Below are 19,237 nucleotides of genomic sequence, written 5' to 3' on the forward strand. Positions count from 1 at the left end.
CACTAGTGCCAGCCTAATACGATGAGACTCATTTCCTGCAATAATTTGCTATGTTTGAAAGGTTCTAGAGAGACTGAGGAGTGGGTTTGGTTTTCCATATCTAGCTGCTGCTGCTGCCACATAGGTGGGTACACCTGGGCTCTGCATCGGGAAGCCTGATAGACCTGGGCTCCAAAGACTACTCTGGTTGTTGCCACCATCCCCTGCTCTGTTTGGCCCCCTCCGTCCCCCTGCTGCCAATCCTGCTGTCATGTTGTCATGCTCCCCCTACTCTGTTTTTCCCCTCCCTTCCCTCTTGGGAGGGGGTCCAAAGGAAACTGTGTACCTGCTGATAAAACTCCTCTCAGAGGCCCTGACCTACAGTGCAGTCTGCATTAATCCCTTCCGTCCCCCTACAGTTTCCCTGCAGAACTCCTACCTGCACTCCCATTTTCTGAAATGGAAAAGCCAGAGCAAAGCCCAGGACCGCCCAGGCAGGTTGATTCCCTACACCTCCTGATTTGGAAATGAAATGAAATCCTGCCCTGACTATGATCTCAGGCAGGCAGGAGGCAGCGTTGCTCCCTCTTTGGAGTGGTCCCCCACACACACACACTCAAGGGGTTAAGTCAACAGAGCTGGAATTGTTAGAGTGACTTGGAGGAATGTTGGGTTCCACTGGCTTCCTGGCTTTTGGATGAAGAGAACCCCAGTTCTGGTTCTAACTGCTTCATGATGTTTGATTAAAATCAAAGGCAGCAACCTTCTTGGATTTCAGGAAGGGATTGTCACTCCCGAATCGGCCTTTTCAGCCACACTAGACGCTGTTCCAGAACCACCATTCAGAGCGCGATACCAGAGTCTTTCGAGACTGCCAACTACAACAACCTTCTTGGAGGTGTTTTATTTTAAAAAAATTTTTGCCTTTATTATAGATATTGCAAACAAATTCATTTCCCTGCAGTCCTGGAGCGACTCAAAAGCTCCACCCAACCAAGCTGGGTTTAAATACCCTTAGAAGAACAAATTACATAAGCCAGTGGTTCTCACACATTGAGCACCAGGACCCACTTTTTAGAATGAGAATCTGTCAGGACCCACCAGAAGTGATGTCATGACCGGAAGTGACATCATCATCATCCCCGGGGTGCGAGGAGCCCTGCCAGCGCCCCAGGTCAGGGAAAGGGAGAGTGGGGCAATTGCATTCCACTATTGCTGAGGCAGAGCAGATCGCTCCACTCTCCCTTTCCCTGGCCTGGGGCGCTCTGCAGGTGCTTGCGCAGGGCTCCCCACACACAGGGATGGCTGCTGCAGGGACTGGTGAGTGCATCCCAGTCCCTGCAGCCCCCTGAGTGATGCGATCGCTGCCTTCCCCCTCCCCTGCTGCCTCCCCTCCCCACCCCCACAAAGACGTACTGCGGGTTTCAATCTCCCAGAGAGTTTGAAAACCACAGGCTTAACCCTGTCACAGGGTGAAAACTGCAGCCCTTCTGCCTTCCTGCCTGCTGGCAGTGAAATCCTCTTAATAGCTGTATTTCCTTTCATTTCCAAAGGGGGGGGGAGGGACTGAGCCTGCCTGGCTGATCCTGGGCTTTGCTCTGCTTCCCCTGTATTGACCCAGGGCGCTCCTGTTCACTCTGGGTTCCTACATCCTGCTTTTGCATTCTGCTCATGCTCAGAGGCAGTGCCGTTTTCTGTTGGAAAGTTCCATATTGAAGGTACCTTGTGTATTGATGCTCCCCTTTTGCAAGGGAGTCCTGAAAGTCCCCTGGCCCTGCTTACCTGCTGCTGCTGCCTGAGATCTTTCTTGCCTCCCTTCCTTCTCTGTTCTTCTCCTCCAGGCCCAGGAAAAGCGTCTCTGGAAACTGTGGCTAGAGAAAGGTGTCTGGGGGTCCGCTGAACAGTCAAGGGGCTTCCAGAGAGAGAGAGAGAGAGAGAGGAGGGGACAAGGGGTGGGTGGTGGGGAAGGAGATGCAGCAACCGACAGCCCAGGTGTTGCTTCTTTCGGATGCACAGAGGCAGGGAGCCGTACTGGGCTGCTTCTGTCAGGTAAGGGGGAGAACAGATCTGCCCAGCACTGAGGTCTCTTGATCACACACCTGCTTTCCTCCCGTTCTCTCTGCTTCTCCCTCTTTCTCATGCTTGTTCTCCCTTCCCCACACTCCTCCAGCATGTCCTTTCCTAGCTTTGAGGCTTGGGCACCCAACAGTTGTATTGACCAAGAGCGCATTCTGAATTCTGGCTTCCTGCATCCTGCCTTTGCACTCTGCACATACTCAGAGGCACTGTTATTTTCCATTGGAGGGTTCCATATGGCAAGTGCCTCGTGTAGCAATGCCCACCTTTCCAGCCTCTCCTCTGGCCTCCCTTCCTGCTGCTGCTGCCTGAGATCTTTCATGTCCTACATCCAGCTTTTGCACTCTGCACATGCTCAGAGATGCTGCCATTTTCCATTGGAGAATTCCATGTGGCAAATCCCTTGTGCTGCCCTCCTCTTTCCAGCCTCCCCTCTCTTCTGGTCCTTTCTCCCTTACTACTGCTGCAGCTGCCTAAGATCTTCCTTGTCTTTCCTTCCTTCCCCACTGCTGCTTCTCTCTCCCGAAAGACACAATTAAAATTATCCAGCCAGCTGGAACCACTTTTGCTGACAAATTAATAAATTGTCTAGCTAGCTGACTACAGGTCAGACGTTCCTCAGTGATGAACTTCAGAGGACCCAGTAAACATGTTTAAATTAGACAAATAAGCATTTTCAGACTGGTCAGGATGACCCAAATCTATCGCCCCCAGAGAGTGGGGAGGGGCGAGCGTATGAGGAGGACAGAAGAACAGGGAGGGGGAAGAAGATGAGAGAGACCAAGTGGAAAAGTACCCAAAGGACTTCCCCCTTTTGGAAACTCTTGGTTTGAACTGTGGCTGAAATGTATAAAAGTGTCGCACCCCACTGAAAGGGTGCTTCTGGATTGGAGCTGTGTCTCCCAGAAGCTGCACAAGCCTGCTGTGCTGAAATAAAGACTTTTCCACCTTTCAGTGTCTTGCCTATTTGACCTCAGCGGCACTGGACAGACCCACCCATGTCTACCAACTGGTGCTGCCCTTTCGGCCAGAGGAATGACATCATGCTTGTTCTCACACACACACTCCCAGCGTGTCCTGTCCCAGCTTTGAGGCTTGGGCACCCACCAACCTCTCAGATGACTTTCCCTGGTCAGCCCCTCCAGCCCAATGGGCACTGCTTGCCAGACTGTGGGCTGCCAGTGGAATGGTTGGCAACCTTCAGTCTTGAAAGACTATGGTATTCGTATAAGCCTAAAGCACCCGGTATTTCCAGGCAGTCTCCCATCCAAGTACTAACCAGGCCTGACCCTGCTTAGCTTCTGAGATCAGACAAGATCAGGCATGTACAGGGTAACAGTTGCTGCCAGTGTGGTGCTAGGAGACAGGACCTGGTAAAGGGGGTAATTTGTACCCGGGGCCCAGAATCAGAAAGGGGTGCAGGAGTCAAAGAGGGAGTCAAAGAAGTTCTTGAGATCTTATGTTTTCCTGTCTCACCTGAACTCACCACCTGCCATGATGCTGGGGGCACAACCACGGGCATACTAGAACCCCTCCAGCCCAGCAGGCATAGCTTTCCAGACCCAGGGCTGCCAGGTCCCGAGGAGGCACTTCTTGTTCCTTTGTGCACTGAACAGAGAACTCTGCAGAGCCTCCTGCAGTAGCAGCACAAAACAGCCTCCTCATCAGGCACCCAAAGAGTCTGTTCCCAGCCTCCAGGCAGGTGCAAGGAGCTGAAGGCTCTATCCCAGGGGTGTCAAACTAGTTTCATACCGAGGCCCAGATGGCATCCCCCCAAGAGTTATTAAGGAATTAAAGAATGAAGTTGCTGATCTCTTGACTAAAATATGCAACTTGTCCCTCAAAAAAGCCACAGTGCCAGAAGATTGGAGGATAGCAAATGTCACACCGATTTTTAAAAAGGAAGGAGGGGGGACCCGGGAAACTATAGGCTGGTCAGCCTAACATCTATACCGGGTAAGATGGTGGAATGCCTCATCAAAGATAGAATCTCAAAACACATAGGCGAACAGGCCTTGCTGAGGGAGAATCAGCATGGCTTCTGTAAGGGTTAGTCTTGCCTCACGAACCTTTTAGAATTCTTTGAAAAGGTCAACAGGCATGTGGATGCGGGAGAGCCCGTGGACATTATATATCTAGACTTTCAGAAGGCGTTCTACACGGTCCCTCACCAAATGAAAAACTCCACAGTCAGGGAATTCGAGGGCAGGTCCTCTCCTGGATTGAGACCTGGTTGAAGACCAGGAAACTGAGAGTGGGTGTCAATGGGCAATTTTCACAATGGAGAGAGGTGAAAAGAAGTGTGCCCCAAGGATCTGTCCTGGGACTGGTGCTTTTCAACCTCTTCATAAAAGACCTGGAGATGGGTGAGCAGTGAGGTGGCAAAGTTTGCAGATGACACCAAACTTTTCCGAGTGGTGAAGACCAGACGTGATTGTGAGGAGCTCCAGAAGGATCTCTCCAAACTGGCAGAATGGGCAGCAAAATGGCAGATGCGTTTCAATGTAAGTAAATGTAAAGTCATGCACACTTGGGCAAAAAATCAAAACTTCACATATAGGCTAATGGGTTCTGAGCTGTCTGTGACAGATCAGGAGAGAGATCTTGGGGAGGTGGTGGACAGGTCGATGAAAGTGTCGACCCAATGTGCAGCAACAGTGAAGAAGGCCAATTCTATGCTTGGGATCATTAGAAAAGCTATTGAGAAAAAAAAAAGCTAATATTATAATGCCATTGTACAAATCGATGGTAAGGCCACACCTGGAGTATTGTGTCCAGTTCTGGTTGCCACATTTCAAAAAGGACATAGTGGAAATGGAAAAGGTGCAAAAGAGGGCAATTAAGATGATTGCTGGGCTGGGGCACCTTCCTCATGAGGAAAGGCTATGGCGTTTGGGCCTCTTCAGCCTAGAAAAGAGACACCTGAGGGGGGACATGATTGAGACATACAAAATTATGCATGGGAAGGATAAAGTGGATAGAGAGATGCTCTTTACACCCTCACACAACACCAGAACCAGGGGACATCCACTAAAATTGAGTGTTGGGAAGGTTAGGACAGACAAAAGAAAATATTTCTTTACTCAACGTGTGGTTGGTCTGTGGAACTCCTTGCCGCAGTATATGGTGACGGCATCTGACATGGATGCCTTTAAAAGGGGATTGGACAAGTTTCTGGAGGAGAAATCCATTATGGGTTACAAGCCATGATGTGTATGTGCAACCTCCTGATTTTAGAAATGGGTTATGTCAGAGTGCCAGATGCAAGGGAGGGCACCAGGATGAGGTCTCTTGTGAGATACAGGAAACTGGACTAGATGGGCCTATGGCCTGATCCGGTGGGTCTGTTCTTATGAGGGCCGAATAGCATCCATGATGCCTGCTGAGGGCTGGAAGTGATGTCATTAGGCAGGAAGCAAGTCATTAAACAGGTCAAAACCAAAAAGAAGCACTTTTTCCTCACTTAAGAACTCATTAGCTGCTAATGACAGAAGAGAAAATACACAAATCTTGATCATATTTCAAGATACTGGAGAGCCCAATTTTCAAGTGGGCCTCACTTTCAGCAGTAATACCTCAGCACTGTTCAGCAGCTGAGAGCCTAAGGGCCGCATAAAAAGCTTCAGTGGGCCACATCCGGCCCCGGGGTGTTATAAACCCTTATCACAGGCAGCTGGACCTGTGATCTGCCTTGAGACCTTCCAGCCTCAAGCCTTACACCCTCCACTCCATGGCCTGCCCACCCACCCAGACACAAAACCAGTCGCTTTCCTAACAGACCAGCTAAGCAAGGAGCAAGAGGAAATTGTGGCAGGAGTGATGATGGGGCTCCTATTTTATCGGAAGGGGAGGTGGTGCATATTTGCAGGAGTGGCACATCCTCTTGGGAGCTCCTGCAAACCTCTAACAGAATCCCTTAAGAGATCCTTCCAGTCTGATTGGCTGAAAGAGGCATGTGATCTTTTGAAACCATGTCCCATTCCCTCTGAGCTTGTGCACCTTGGACTGCTGATCTCTGGTTGCAACAAGAGTAAGAGAGTCTGACCAGCTGGCTGCTTCTTGCTGGTGGGCAACAAGAACCAACATTGAGAGAGACTGGCCTGCAGGGGTGGGAGTGGAGAATTTCAGGAAGGAAGGTAAGATCTGTGGACATTGAGAGTGTGCAGATTGGGGGGGGGGGGTGTTTAAAGGGACAGAGCTATGGGTTTGTCTTGCACTTTCTGTCCCACCTCGCTTGGGGAGAGGGGCAGTGGTGAAGGGGGTGATCTAGAGTTTTGGCCCCAGTTTCAAGAGGGGCAGATGCAGGCAGTTTGGCACACAGGAAAGAAGGGAGAACAGCAGGAGCGCCCAAAATTCTTTGACACTGTCATTCAAGTCTGCCAGCGTCCTTTGCCTCTGCCCCCACCACCTAGGGCTGGGATACGACTGGTAGTTGCTCTGGGAGGGGGGTTAGAAGGTGTCACTTTCCCTACTGTTCTGGGCGAGTGTAGCGGACCAGGCAAGGGAAGGATGAGAAAAGAATTCTGGTTTCACTGCAGGATTTAGGTTCAAAGGATGCATACAGTAACCAGTTTTTGTTCTCATTCCCCCAACCAGTGGAGAAATCCACTTGCAGTTGTGGGTTTGAGTGGCTTGAATTGGACTGATCTAGTGTTCAGCATCTCACCCATTTTTCCTTGAATTTGTTTTAATCAGTCAGGGGATGTTCAAGTCATGAACAATCAAGTTGTCAAATACAGTGTTTGTATACCACAATCCCCCCCCCCCTCCTTATCACACAGGAGAGAGAGACAGAGAGCGACTGGGCATCTCATTTGATGCCTGTGCTAAGGTTTTTTATAGCCAAAGTCATGCCATCTTGACATCAGCTCACTGTCCCTGCATTTGGTCTCAAAGATGTTCTTAGCTGGAAGCTGCCAGCCACCCCTCACTCAGTGCCTTTTCCCTAGAGATCAGGGGCCTCCGAAGCTAGTCTGCACAAACAGGACCTCAGGCAAGTGCAACCTGCGTGAAAGTGCCTGTGCTTTCCTTTGTCTCTCCTCTACAGTCCAGCTCACTATGGCAAAGTGTGGAGGGGTAGACCAGTGGGAGGGGGACTGGGCAGTGAATGTGGAGAGTTACTGGACTTTGGTCTCCTTTGCTTTGCTAGCCACACCTATAGGCTAAAACCTGTATAAGAGCTAACTGGGTCCAGTTTACACTCTGCACATGATCTGAGGAAACCTCCTCCTTGTGCCTTTCTTTGGTCCCAGCAATAAAGGGCTGTTCTCTGTTACACCTTCCCTGGGAGTGTTTGGATACTTGCACGTTGGGAACAAACCTCACGCTGTCCTTGGGGATTCAAAGGCATCACTTTCCCCCTCAGCTGAGAACCCTGTTCCCAATTTCCGATGTGTTGGAGCTTAGTACTGAACAAACTGTGAAGGGAAAGAAGGGACTTTGCGCATGCTTAAGAGGGACCTTCTTTAGACCCACTTCTAGTATTCGGTTGCTGATCAGTGGCAGTCTTGAGCTCACACAAAGTCCAAACCTCCAGGACTTACCCTCGGTCTAAACTTTGCTCCAAATGACTTCCCTTTTGAGCCTGCTCCTTAGGGCCAAACAAAAGTGACTGAAGGTTTGGCAGTGATTTCTTTATTTTTTTACTCAGCATGTTGTTAGTCTGTGGAACTCTTTGCCACAGGATGTAGTGATGCCATCAGGTCTGGATGCATTTCAAAGGAGATTGGAGAAATTTCTGGAGGAAAAATCCATCATGGGTTACAAGCCATGCTGTGTATGTGCAACCTCCTGATTTTAGAAGCAGGCTATGCCAGATGCAAGGGAGGGCACCAGGATGCAGGTCTCTTGTTGCGTTGTGCGCTCCCTGGGGCATTTGGTGGGCCATTGCGAAATACAGGAAGCTGGACTAGATGGACCTATGGCCTGATCCAGTGGGGCTGTTCGTATGTTCTTATGCTTCTCTACAGCTTAAAATGTGCTGGGACATCATTTGCAAGTAGCCTTTTTCCTTTGTTTGGAAATAAAGTTTATTCCCATAGATGTGCTGTTGGATTCCGCTGCTCTTCCTGCCTAGAAGGGTTCCTCCTCTTTCCAGAATCGGCATGCGCTTAGCAATCGGGCAGCGTCCCAGCTCCATTTTGGCCCAGAAAGTTCAGGCAACTTCTGTTACTCTCCTCCTTTGACTGTCCAGGTTTCTTTTCCCATTTTGTTTCATTTCCTTTCAGGTACAGTTTAAACAGACTAGTTCCATTTTGACCCTTGGACTGCCTGGTGCATGTTCACAGGAGATTCAGGTGATTGGCATGTCTCTTCACCCGGTGCATGCTACTGTGGGTGTGATTTTTTTAATAAGAACATCCCTGTTTCATGGACTCTCTGGGGAGGGGATTCATTCCCAGGCGGCCGTCCTCTGCCTGTTTCAGCCTGGGATGCTGGCCAGAAATAGAACTACCGCATGCAGCTGCTGGTGTAGTAAAAGGAAAGCAGGAAGTGGTGCATGCGCACTGACCACTAGGCAGTACTTCCCTTGCAAAGGCTTCCTTCATTTTGGAGTTTCTTTCTCTGATGCAGGATTTGTCATGGAAAGTACTGAGAATAATCCGGCTGATTGAGGGGAGTAGGACGTAGTAGTTAGTGCTCATGCACCACTAACTGTTCTCTGCTTCCCCCTCCCCCATCAGCAGCTGAATGGGGAAGGAAACCAATATTTCCTATCTGCTGCCACCGTATCAGTTAAAGAGACCTGGCATCCAAGGGCTGTCTGGGACGTGCTCTCAGATAGTAGAGATCCCCAGTTATCATTTTTTAAAAACATTATCATTTTAAAATGTAAACACAGTAGTGTTGAAGAGTGATCAGACATGACAAGCCACTGCATTACCCATGACTGTGGACTAGGCAGGAAGCGTTTAATGGTTATTAAAAGATAACTTTTAAAATTACTAAAATGGGGGGGGGGGGGACTCGGTACAAGCTGGCTGATGAAAAATTATTGTACCCAAGCATAGTATCAAAGAGATCTATAAGAGATAGAGCGGGGATGGTACTCTAGTAAAGAACACAAACCCCCAGGGAAAACAGTGACTTGGTTGAAAAAACAGCCTTGGTTCATGAATGTTTTTATCTTAGAAATGCCAACCCTTTTGCTAGCTACATACATTCTCCCAGGAATCCTGAGTGCGCCTTCTGCAAACCTACACTAGTCTATGTATCAGGATGACCTGGATGAAAAACACACAAGCATCCCTGTGGTTGAACGTAATTAACCTGGGTTTGATCATGTCACAGAATTACCAGATTGGCAGAGTGGAACCCCATCCTACCCCTTTAGCTAGCTAGACAGACAGACGGCCCAAACAGTATGCCCCTGCCAGTTGTCAAGGGGACATCACTACTCTAGGTATGTGGAATGACTTGAATTCACGAGACCACATGGCTGGTTGGTAATGCCCTTTCAGAGGAAGGGCAAAGGCTGCTCCAGGAACATGTCCCAGCAGCTCCTTCTCTTTCTGAACCAGCTTGGAACTTACTGGAGTTACAGGTTCACACAAATAAGGACTAATAGGCAAAAGGGTACATCACAAGCGTGTTTCCTCTTGGAAGGACTGACTGGTGCAGAAGAAAAGGGGCTGTCCAGATTCCCCACCTCTTTCTCAAACACCTCACTGCACCTGCCAGAAGCGCACAGATTCTCCTCACTTGCTGGCCCATCACTTTTGGGATTGCAGGTGTGCCCTGGGTTGACCTGATCACAGGGAATCTCTCTTTTTTCTTTCAGGACCCCATCACTTTGGCAGTGGTCTTTGCATTTCAGCAGCGCAGAGTGAACTGTGCTAGATCAACACTGAAGACCATTTTGAAGCAGTCATAATGGACAATTCTGAGAACATGACCTCTGTAGGTAAGCAGGGTCATTTCACCCTTAATTGATAGATGCTCCATGTCGGAATCTTTCCTCCACTGGATGTTCACGGGGGACAGTTGGCTTAGTGCAAGCCCTGGGAACGACTGCTGCCATGCCTGATGGCCACACACCCTCCCCTTCCAGCCCAGCAGAGATGTTGGGTTTTGTGAGAAGGAGGGTAGCTCTAAGTTGCAGGCATTGTGCAGTTAAGTGGCTGGAGGGCTCTTCTGGGAATCTGAGCCTTTTCCTGCCCATTGGAGGAGGTGGGCATGTCATGGAGGACACTTCCCCCTTAGGTTTAAACGTAGCCATGAGAATGTCTAAGGAATGTGGGATTGTTTTTTATTTTCATACCCCTTCCCACCCTTGTAACATGAAATCCACAACAAAAGTGTGTTTGTTCCACTTTTATCCTTACCTCCCACCTCATGCTCATCTCATCTCATCTCATGGGCACATCCAAATGTGTATCTGAAAAGCACACCCAGTAAGAGTCTGTACTGGGACGTGGAGGAGATAGTGATGGACTAAGTGTGTGGTAACTAACTGAAACTGAATCAAGACACAGCAGGGGTTCTTTTCTTCTGCAGGAGAGACCTTTTGGGAACAGAGAATCATCCTATCATGGATGGGACTGCCCTTCCTCTGAAGACCAGCTTGCAATATTAATGAAGCCACATGTAGTAAAAGGTTGTGTGGGTATTCTGGGTTCCAGCCAGTGGCGTCACTAGGGTTTGCTTCACTCAGTGTGGAAAGCCAGCACATCACCCCCGTGATGGACTTCCTCCAGTGCAGTTAGTGGGGCAATTCCCCGTTTGTGGGTGTGATGATTGCCCCAACACCACTGGTTTTGTTTTTATTGCTATAACATTTGAAGGAATGGAGATACTGCAATGTGTTTTGTTTCATTGCATTCTTCATGAAATTACACATCAAGTGATGTCTAACATGATGGTATTATTCAAAAAAACCAAGATTTTAAATATTTTGGCCAGTAGTTGTGTCACCCCCTCTGCATGTCACCTGGTGCGGCCCACACTCTCCTAGCAACACCACTGGCTCCAGCTTTTCTCAGAAAACATTGTTTTCTGACTTCCTCAGCTAGCTGCAATTTCTTCCTTTGACCTTGCATTGAATTTCTCTTCAATATTACAGAAGCATCCGTTTTGAACCAGACTGGAAGAAAGAGGCAGCAGATTTCAAAGGAAAGCATCCACACAGAAGAGAAACCCTATAAATGTTCTGAGTGTGGAAAGAGCTTCAGTTACAGCAAAAGCCTTACAATTCATCAGAGAATCCACTCAGGGGAGAAACCCTATACATGCCTAGAGTGTGGAAAGAGCTTCAGGATCAGCAGAAACCTTATAAACCATCAGAGAACCGACTCAGGAGAGAAACCCTATATGTGCCTGGAGTGTGGAAAGAGCTTCAGTCAGAGTGGTGTTCTTGGGAGACATCACAGAATCCACACCGGGGAGAAACCTTATACATGTCAGGAGTGTGGAAAAAGCTTCAGTGAGAATGGTCAACTTAAGAGCCATCAGAGAACCCACTCAGGGGAGAAACCTTATATGTGCCTGGAATGTGGAAAGAGCTTCAGTCAGAGTGGTGATCTTGGGAGACATCAGAAAATTCACACAGGTAAGAAACCCTATACATGCCAGGAGTGTGGAAAGAGTTTCTCTGAGATTAGTGAACTTAAGATCCATCAGCGAACCCACACAGGTGAGAAGCCATATACATGCAAAGACTGTGGAAAGAGCTTCAGTTGCAGCAGCGGCCTTGCTACCCATCAGAGAACCCACACAGGGGAAAAACCCTATACATGCCAGGAGTGTGGAAAGAGCTTCAGTTGCAGCAGCAGCCTTATAACCCATCAGAGAATTCACTCAGGGGAGAAACCCTATTCATGCCAGGAATGTGGAAAGAGCTTCAGTGACCATAGCAGTCTTAGAAAGCATCACAGAACCCACACAGGAGAGAAACCCTATACATGTCAAGAATGTGGAAAGAACTTCAGTCGGAGTGGTGTACTCAAAATCCATCAGAGAACCCACACAGGGGAGAAACCCTATAAGTGCCTAGAATGTGGAAGGAGCTTCAGCCAGACTGGTGATCTTAAGAACCATCAGAAAATACAATCAGGTGAGAAACCATATACATGCCATGAGTGTGGAAAGAGCTTTAGTTGCAGAAGCAGCCCTTACAACCCATTGAAGAGTCCACACAGGAGAGAAACCTTATACCTGTCAGGAGTGTGGAAAGAGCTTCAGTTGTTGCAGCAGCCTTACTATCCATCAGAGAACTCACACAAGGGAGAAACCCTACACATGCCAGGAGTGTGGAAAGAGCTTCAGCCAGAGTGGTGTACTTTTGAGACATCAAAGAACTCACACGGGGAGAAACCCTATATATGCCATGAGTGTGGAAAGAGCTTTTGTCGGGGTAGTAGACTTACAGACCATCATAAAACTCACACAGTGGGGTAACCGTGTACTTGTCTGGAATGGGGAAGAAGCTTCAGTTGGAGCAGCAGCTTTACAACCCACCAGAGAAACCACATGGGGAGAAACACTATACATGTCAGTTGGGCTAAAGACATTAGTATGCAGAAATCCTGTATGTGCCAGGAGTGTGCAAATAGCTTTAGTCAGAGTGGTAGCTCAGAACTCATAAGAGAACTTGCACAGTTATGAAACCTCATGCATGCCATGATTGTGGCAGTAGCTGAAGTTGGAATGAAAAGCTGAAGACTGATGAGTCTTCACCCACAGAATGGAAAAAATGTATACATAGTAGGATTGTGGAAAGAGATTTTCTTCTCACTCAAACCTGACTGTGCAGCAAAGGGAACACAGTTCAGATTAACCATATAAATGCTAGCAGGTGCAGGGAAGCATGTTCAGTGGTCATATTTTCACACTGAAGTAGTGGTGTTTCCTAATATTCATCCAGTGTAAGTATGAAGTGGAAAATTCTCCTTTTGAAATGATGATGTTTGTCAGTGGATTCCCTATTATGAGTTCTTAGAGACCAGGAACTCTTAGTTTGCCTCACTGGGAGGGCTGCAGCCTGTCAAAGGGATTCTTTCTGGATGCCTGACTACTGGCTTGGTCAGGGGGCTTTTCTATGGTTGACCAGGTTTCCAGTCTCAGGAGGAAGTCTTCTGCTCTCTGCTTATTCCTCTGAGGTTAAAGTCTGAAGATCCTGAACATTTCTGTCCAGTTGTGTTCCAGCACTGATCATGATGACCGATCCTACTTCATTTTCCATCCATCTCCAAATGACTCCTTGCCCACTGCTTTGCTTGGTCTTCACAACCAGAATAACAGTAAACAGTTGTTCTTTTAAATTCTTAAGCAAGTCATTTTGTTATGTGAAAATCCTCCTTTTTGCTTTTTAGCTGTGATTTTCTCTCTCTATACCTGGTTATGCTATTATGGACTATAATATCCTGCAAGCTAAAGTGTTCTCCCAGCATACAGGCCACATTTCCAGGATTTTGGTCAAGCCACAAGCTCACTGATAGTTTACACAACCACCCCTCCCCCATAGCCACGTATTATGGGAGGATTTAATGTGTCTTAACAAATTCCCATTTAAGCATCTCCTACAATACTGTATGCAAGCTTGAGCTGCCTTCCATGATTTTGGTGTTGAAATTCTGTTTCCGATTCATTTTATTGAACCTCCATCCTGTATTTTTCCACATAATCTTTGTTAAGTTCCCCTTTCTAGGAAACTAGACATTGACTCCCTGATTGACTTTTGCTGATTCCCATTTAGGCTTCAGAGATACTGGTACATATGAAAGCAGTACTCCAAGCACCCAGCATTTTGTTAAGCAACCAGCAATCTTTCCAGCTCAGCAGGTAGGCACTATCTCCCAACTCTTGTAAGAAAGGTCTCTCTCTCTCTCTCTCTCTCTCTCTCCAAGGCCCAACACACTTGTGTTGTGTCAGTGTCCTCTCCACAGGACTCTCCCCCCCCCCAGCTGCTCTACAGGACAGGTAACTATCCTGCACCTTGAACTCTTTCACTTCTCTTCCCCCCCCCCATCCTTCTCTCCCCATCTCTAGCTAGCAGCTGGGGTAGAAGGACAGGGACCACTAACAACCTTCCCTGTAACCCCCTTCCTTTTTCTGATTTCTTTGGATGCACCAAATACACTTCACACACAGCCACCATGAAAGCGAGGTACCCTGGATTCAATTATGAGGATCAAGACATAGACCTTTAGCATTTCTCCATGTGCATTATTTGTACCTTTATTCTTTTATAATAAAACCATAATCTTTTACTGAAAGTTGTCTTTCTCTGTCTCCTCTTTAAGCAAAAGGGACTTTCTCTGCATTACGCCCTCTTGTTATCCAGCCTAAGATCCTAAAGTCCCAACTGGACTGTGGAAATAATTCCCCTAAACAAAAACAGCCCTTTTCGTAACTATTTGACCCTTTCCCAAAATGTTGTGAGGGCCCTGCCCCACACAGGCCACATCGCACCAGTCCTTCCAGCATTTTCCAGGAAGCACAACTGAAAAGTGGGAAGACTCCAGCTGTAAAGCACTGATGGAGCAATGGATGTGGCTGCCCCAGATCCACTCCACTCAGGCAGCAGCCGAGTTGGATCCTGGCTTCTTCGGTAAAGGCACAGGGACAGGGACGAGGGTTTGGAACAAGTGGAGCCAGTGGGTTCTTAGTTATCAAAAGATAGAGAGCCTGCCTTTGCCCTCAACTTGGGAGTTCTTCAAAGTAGCCAACAACAGAAAAGAGATTCAGTGTAAAAATAATATAGCCAAAGGAGCAGCAGAAAATGCTTTCAGAAGAGCCCAGGTGTCAAAACCGGAGGAAGATAGTGTGAAGACATGGCAATCTCCATCTATAACTATTATTATAGTTTACTATTATTGTTAAAATAATTCTTTTATTTTCTTAATTAATTAATTAGAAATTAATTTCTAATTAATTTATTTTCTAATAAAAGTATATTCTTTTATTATTGTTAAAAGAATCTACATAGTAGTTTGTTAAAATTACAGATCTGTAACATTTCCCTAAATGCAGTCACATACCATGAAGTCTAATATATTAAAAATAAAATATTGAAATGAATGGGGATCCACCTGAAAGTGGCTCACGACCCACCTAGTGGGTCCCGACCTACCGTTTGAGAAACACTGACGGAGGCAAAAGCTAAACCCATGAACTGAAGCCGTGGGCCAAGTCTTGTTACTTATAAGGGTATGTGCCTATGTGCTTATGAGATTATGTATACGTCTCACTGGCCCTTATGGATGGGTCCAGGCCTATTTCCATAGTGTGAATAGGTGATTGTGAGAATATAATAATAATAATAATAATAACAACAACAATATTTATATACCACTTTTCAACTAAATGTTCACAAAGCGGTTTACAGAGAAAAATCAAATAACTAAATGGCTCCCTGTCCCAAAAGGGCTCACAATCTAAAGAGATGCAAAAAGAATACCAGCAGACAGCCACTAGAACAGTGCTGGGGTGAGGTGGGCCAGTTACTCTCCCCCTGCTAAAAAAAGGAGCACCCACTTGAAAAAGTGCCTCTTACCCAATTAGCAGGGGTTAATAGGAGAATAGGTAACTACTGATTTCCCCAACATTTTCTCTCTCTATGGTGCACTTGAATGGGATGAGGACATTTGGGGAGTTGCTTGGGCTGCATTCTGTTTTTACCTAGAAAAAATCAGGAAGTGATGTTTCCAGCTTGTGCAAGTATTCTTCCAGGGCAGTTATTTTAAAACAGCACAATAGCATTGAAATCTATTGTACAGAGGTCGCCATGCTGTAACCATACACTACGGAGGCCAACATGTTTCCAACAGGTTCCTCCATTCATTCTAAAAGAAAATAAGCAGTAGTGATGTCCACATGGTGGCGGCCATCTTCTCTAGCTCCTAGCTCGATTCTAGCATGCCTAGCACGCTAGAACCTAAAAAAAAGACATACCCCTAGCATGCTAGAAGCTTAAGGAAACCAACTCTCTAGAGATTCTAGCAACAGAAGGTTAAAAAAAAGGCAGCCCCGAAGTTTGGCGCCTGAATTGCAGACTTCCAGGAGGGCAATTTAGGGAACAGAAGGAGGGGGTGAAGCTCTTGGGAATCTGCAGTTCCAGAGCCAGGTGTGTAAGAGGTCTAGCCACCTTGCAACTTCTTTTTCTCCTCATCAAGAACAGTACCCTCCTTGGAGACCTTTTGGCGGTGCCAGAGGACCTTTTTATTTTAGGTGGCCTATGATGTAGGACACGACAGGCAGGCATTGTAATTTTAACTAACTTAAGAACATAAGAACAGCCCTGCTGGATCAGGCCATAGGCCCATCTAGTCCAGCTTCCTGTATCTCACAGTGGCCCACCAATGCCCGACAGAGCACACAAGACAACAGACACAACCTATGTCCCGGTGCCCTCCCCTACATCTGGCAACGAGAGGCAGCCTGCCTCTAGAACCAAGAGCTTGCACATACCTACTATGACTTGTAACCTGCGATGGACTTTTCCTGCAGAAATCTGTCCAATCCCCTCTTAAAGGCATCCAGGCAAGATGCCACAACCACTTCTTGTGGCAAAGAGTTCCACAAACTAACTACACGCTGGGTAAAGCAATATTTTCTTCAAAAAGAGTCAAGTAACTGTCTTCTAGGAGGGGCAGAAGAGAGTTTAACTCTTTATGTACCAATCCCCCTGCCCCACACACACACACACACACACACACACACACACACACACACACACACACACACCTTCTGAGGACAAAGATACTTTTTGTAACATTGTAATTTTTTTAAAAAGAAAATGTAAAGTGGAAAAACATGTAAAATTTCTTTTAAAATATAAAAAAAAACAAAACTTTGTAACAGCAGGATACAAATTCTTTAAATCAATAAATATGTTCTTGGTTTGTTCTCTCTGCCCAGACCACCAAAGGAGAAGCTTCCAGGTCACGGAGATCTCAGGGGCAAACGGCCTTGACTCCAGGGCACAGCTCTGGGTTTCTCTGTTCCTTAAGTTATCGAAGCCTCCAATACATCAGATGTGTATGTTTGATAAACCCATTATAAGTATTTCTGTTTGAAACCTGAACTGCCTCTGCTCCTGTGTGTTCACTGCTAGCTGCAAACTAGCTGGGTGGTGGGATTTACCCTAGGACAATGTTTCCCAACCAGTGGTACAGGTACCACCAGTGGTACTTGAGGTGGTGTCTGGTGGTAGGACCCCTGGACCCCTGCCGCCCAGCAGCAAGACCAGGAACATGATGCAACAAGCAGTACTTGGTGGGCAGAGCTCCAGAGCATGCTTTCCACACTCCTGTCCATCCTGAGCCTTTTCCTGGTGTTTGTCATGCCATGACATCATCACCAGTTAATTTGGGTGGCACTCTGAATAGGTAGACCATGCAAAGTGGTATGGCGGAGGACAAACCCTGCCCTAGGAAAACAAATCTTCTGGTGACTGCTCTGCTTGCTAGAATCCCCTTTTCCAGCACAGAAAACAACTCCTGTCACGCTGCCTCTCTAGGGCGCCCATTTCCTCTCCACATATGAAGGATGAGGGGAGAGCAGGCCGCCCCAATCCAGCGTTTCATCACTGCTGCAAAAGCAGCTTTTTGCTGCCTCTCCAGGAGCAATCCTGGGCGCCCCTCCTCCATCAAGAGGAAGCTTTTTATTTTTTTATGGAGAGAAGCCAGCAGAGCTGCCAGCTTCCCTTCCTTTAAAGAAAAAGGCAGGCAGGAGGGGAGTGAGGCTTGAGGAGGCACCCCTGGAGGGTCAACACCTGGGGTATTTGCCCCGCTTGCTCCCCTCCAGGTACACCTCTGGCTGAATGTGTGTTTTGCGTGTCTCTGTCTTTTCTGACAGTGGCCATTCGGGCTCTAGAAAAGCACTTATAGGTAGAGGTGGGAGAAGACGGTTTTATTTTTTCATGGATTTAGGGGCTTTCCAAAGATAGAAGTGCAGAAAGCAGTGCTACACTTTGTTATTCAAACTTTATATTTTAATTATAAACTATAAACACTTTAAAAGTGTCATTACCCATACACTCCTTCCCCATTATATAATAAATAAAACCCAAACCAAACAGGTGTTGTTTTTTTTTGCAGATTGTGTGTGTGTGTTTTACAAAAACGAGAAGTGCAGAAAGTGTTTGTATTTCATTGTCACTGGTTTTTCCTACTTCTATTTATAGACAAAATACAAGTTCCACAATGTGAAATGTTTGGATGTTTTGTGGCTTGCTGCATTGGTCCACTGGGAGATCTGATTTTGGATTTTGGATCTGATTTTGGTCTGAATAACTCAGAAGTGAATGTTCCAGCCTCCCTTCCCCCCCAGAAAGGATTGACAGGTTAAAATAAGTCCAAGAATGTAGGTTTGAGGGGGGGAACGACACCTTATCTCTCCCAGATAGTGACTGGAACTCGGGGTTATGGCTTTTCAGTCTGTTTTCAAAGTTGGTGGATAGGCTGCCTTTGACATGGGACTGGAGAAGAATGACCTCTCAGATGGGGGGGGAGGAGAATATCCAAGACAGGGTAGAACATTGGGAGGGTGTGGGGGGGGGGAAGAGAGGAGCATGCACATGCATAAAAAACAACAGCGAATGGGAGAAAAGCAGGTGAATGAGGGGGAGACAGAGACAGAGAAAGAGAGGTGGCCAGATTGCTTCTCCTCTTAGAAACAGCCCGACACAGATACATCTCTGTCCAAAAGGAGTAACAAATGGACAGATCTTGGCTGCATCTCTTCCACTCCCCTTTCCCCTCATATCCCCTTTCCTGGATGTCTGCTTCATCCCCTTGCCCCTTTACCTTCTTCAAGCATCCATCAGTACCTGGAAGAAAATTCCACTACTGTCAGGCATTGACTCCCAAATAAGTGGCAGGGCCTAGGGGGGAGGTGTGATTTGCCTCTGGCGCTTGGGTCAGATTCTAACCCCCCTCCCCAGCAGCCCGGCCTAACTCCAGGCTGCTCGGATCTGCACCCGCGATTTAGCTGGTGCAGATCTGAGTAGCCCCATTGCAGTGGCTGGGGCAGTGCTTGGGGTAAGGGGAAAAATATCCCCTTGCCCCTAATTGCACCACAGTCACCTGCAACCCTGTCAGCCAGTCTGCCTGTTCCAGCACAGGTTAGGATTGGGCTGTTTCACCTGGAACCAAAGTTTCAGCCCCTGCCTGCCAGGCCAGGCCATAAGAAAGAAGGGCAAATAAGACCCTCCCAAGAAGAACCTTTCTATCTGAGAAATACC

The 19,237-nt window shown here is 47.3% G+C and overlaps 1 protein-coding gene and 1 pseudogene across 1 annotated transcript in view; one reads left to right on the forward strand and one right to left on the reverse strand.

Annotated features, from left to right (window-relative positions):
- Nucleotides 1-19,237, reverse strand: part of LOC136640314 (zinc finger protein 850-like) — a 152,965-nt gene that overhangs the window by 129,511 nt on the left and 4,217 nt on the right. The window lies entirely within an intron of this gene.
- Nucleotides 9,928-17,882, forward strand: LOC136641299 (zinc finger protein 135-like; annotated as a pseudogene).

Source organism: Tiliqua scincoides, chromosome 2 (assembly GCF_035046505.1).
Source record: "Tiliqua scincoides isolate rTilSci1 chromosome 2, rTilSci1.hap2, whole genome shotgun sequence".
NCBI lineage: Eukaryota > Metazoa > Chordata > Lepidosauria > Squamata > Scincidae > Tiliqua > Tiliqua scincoides.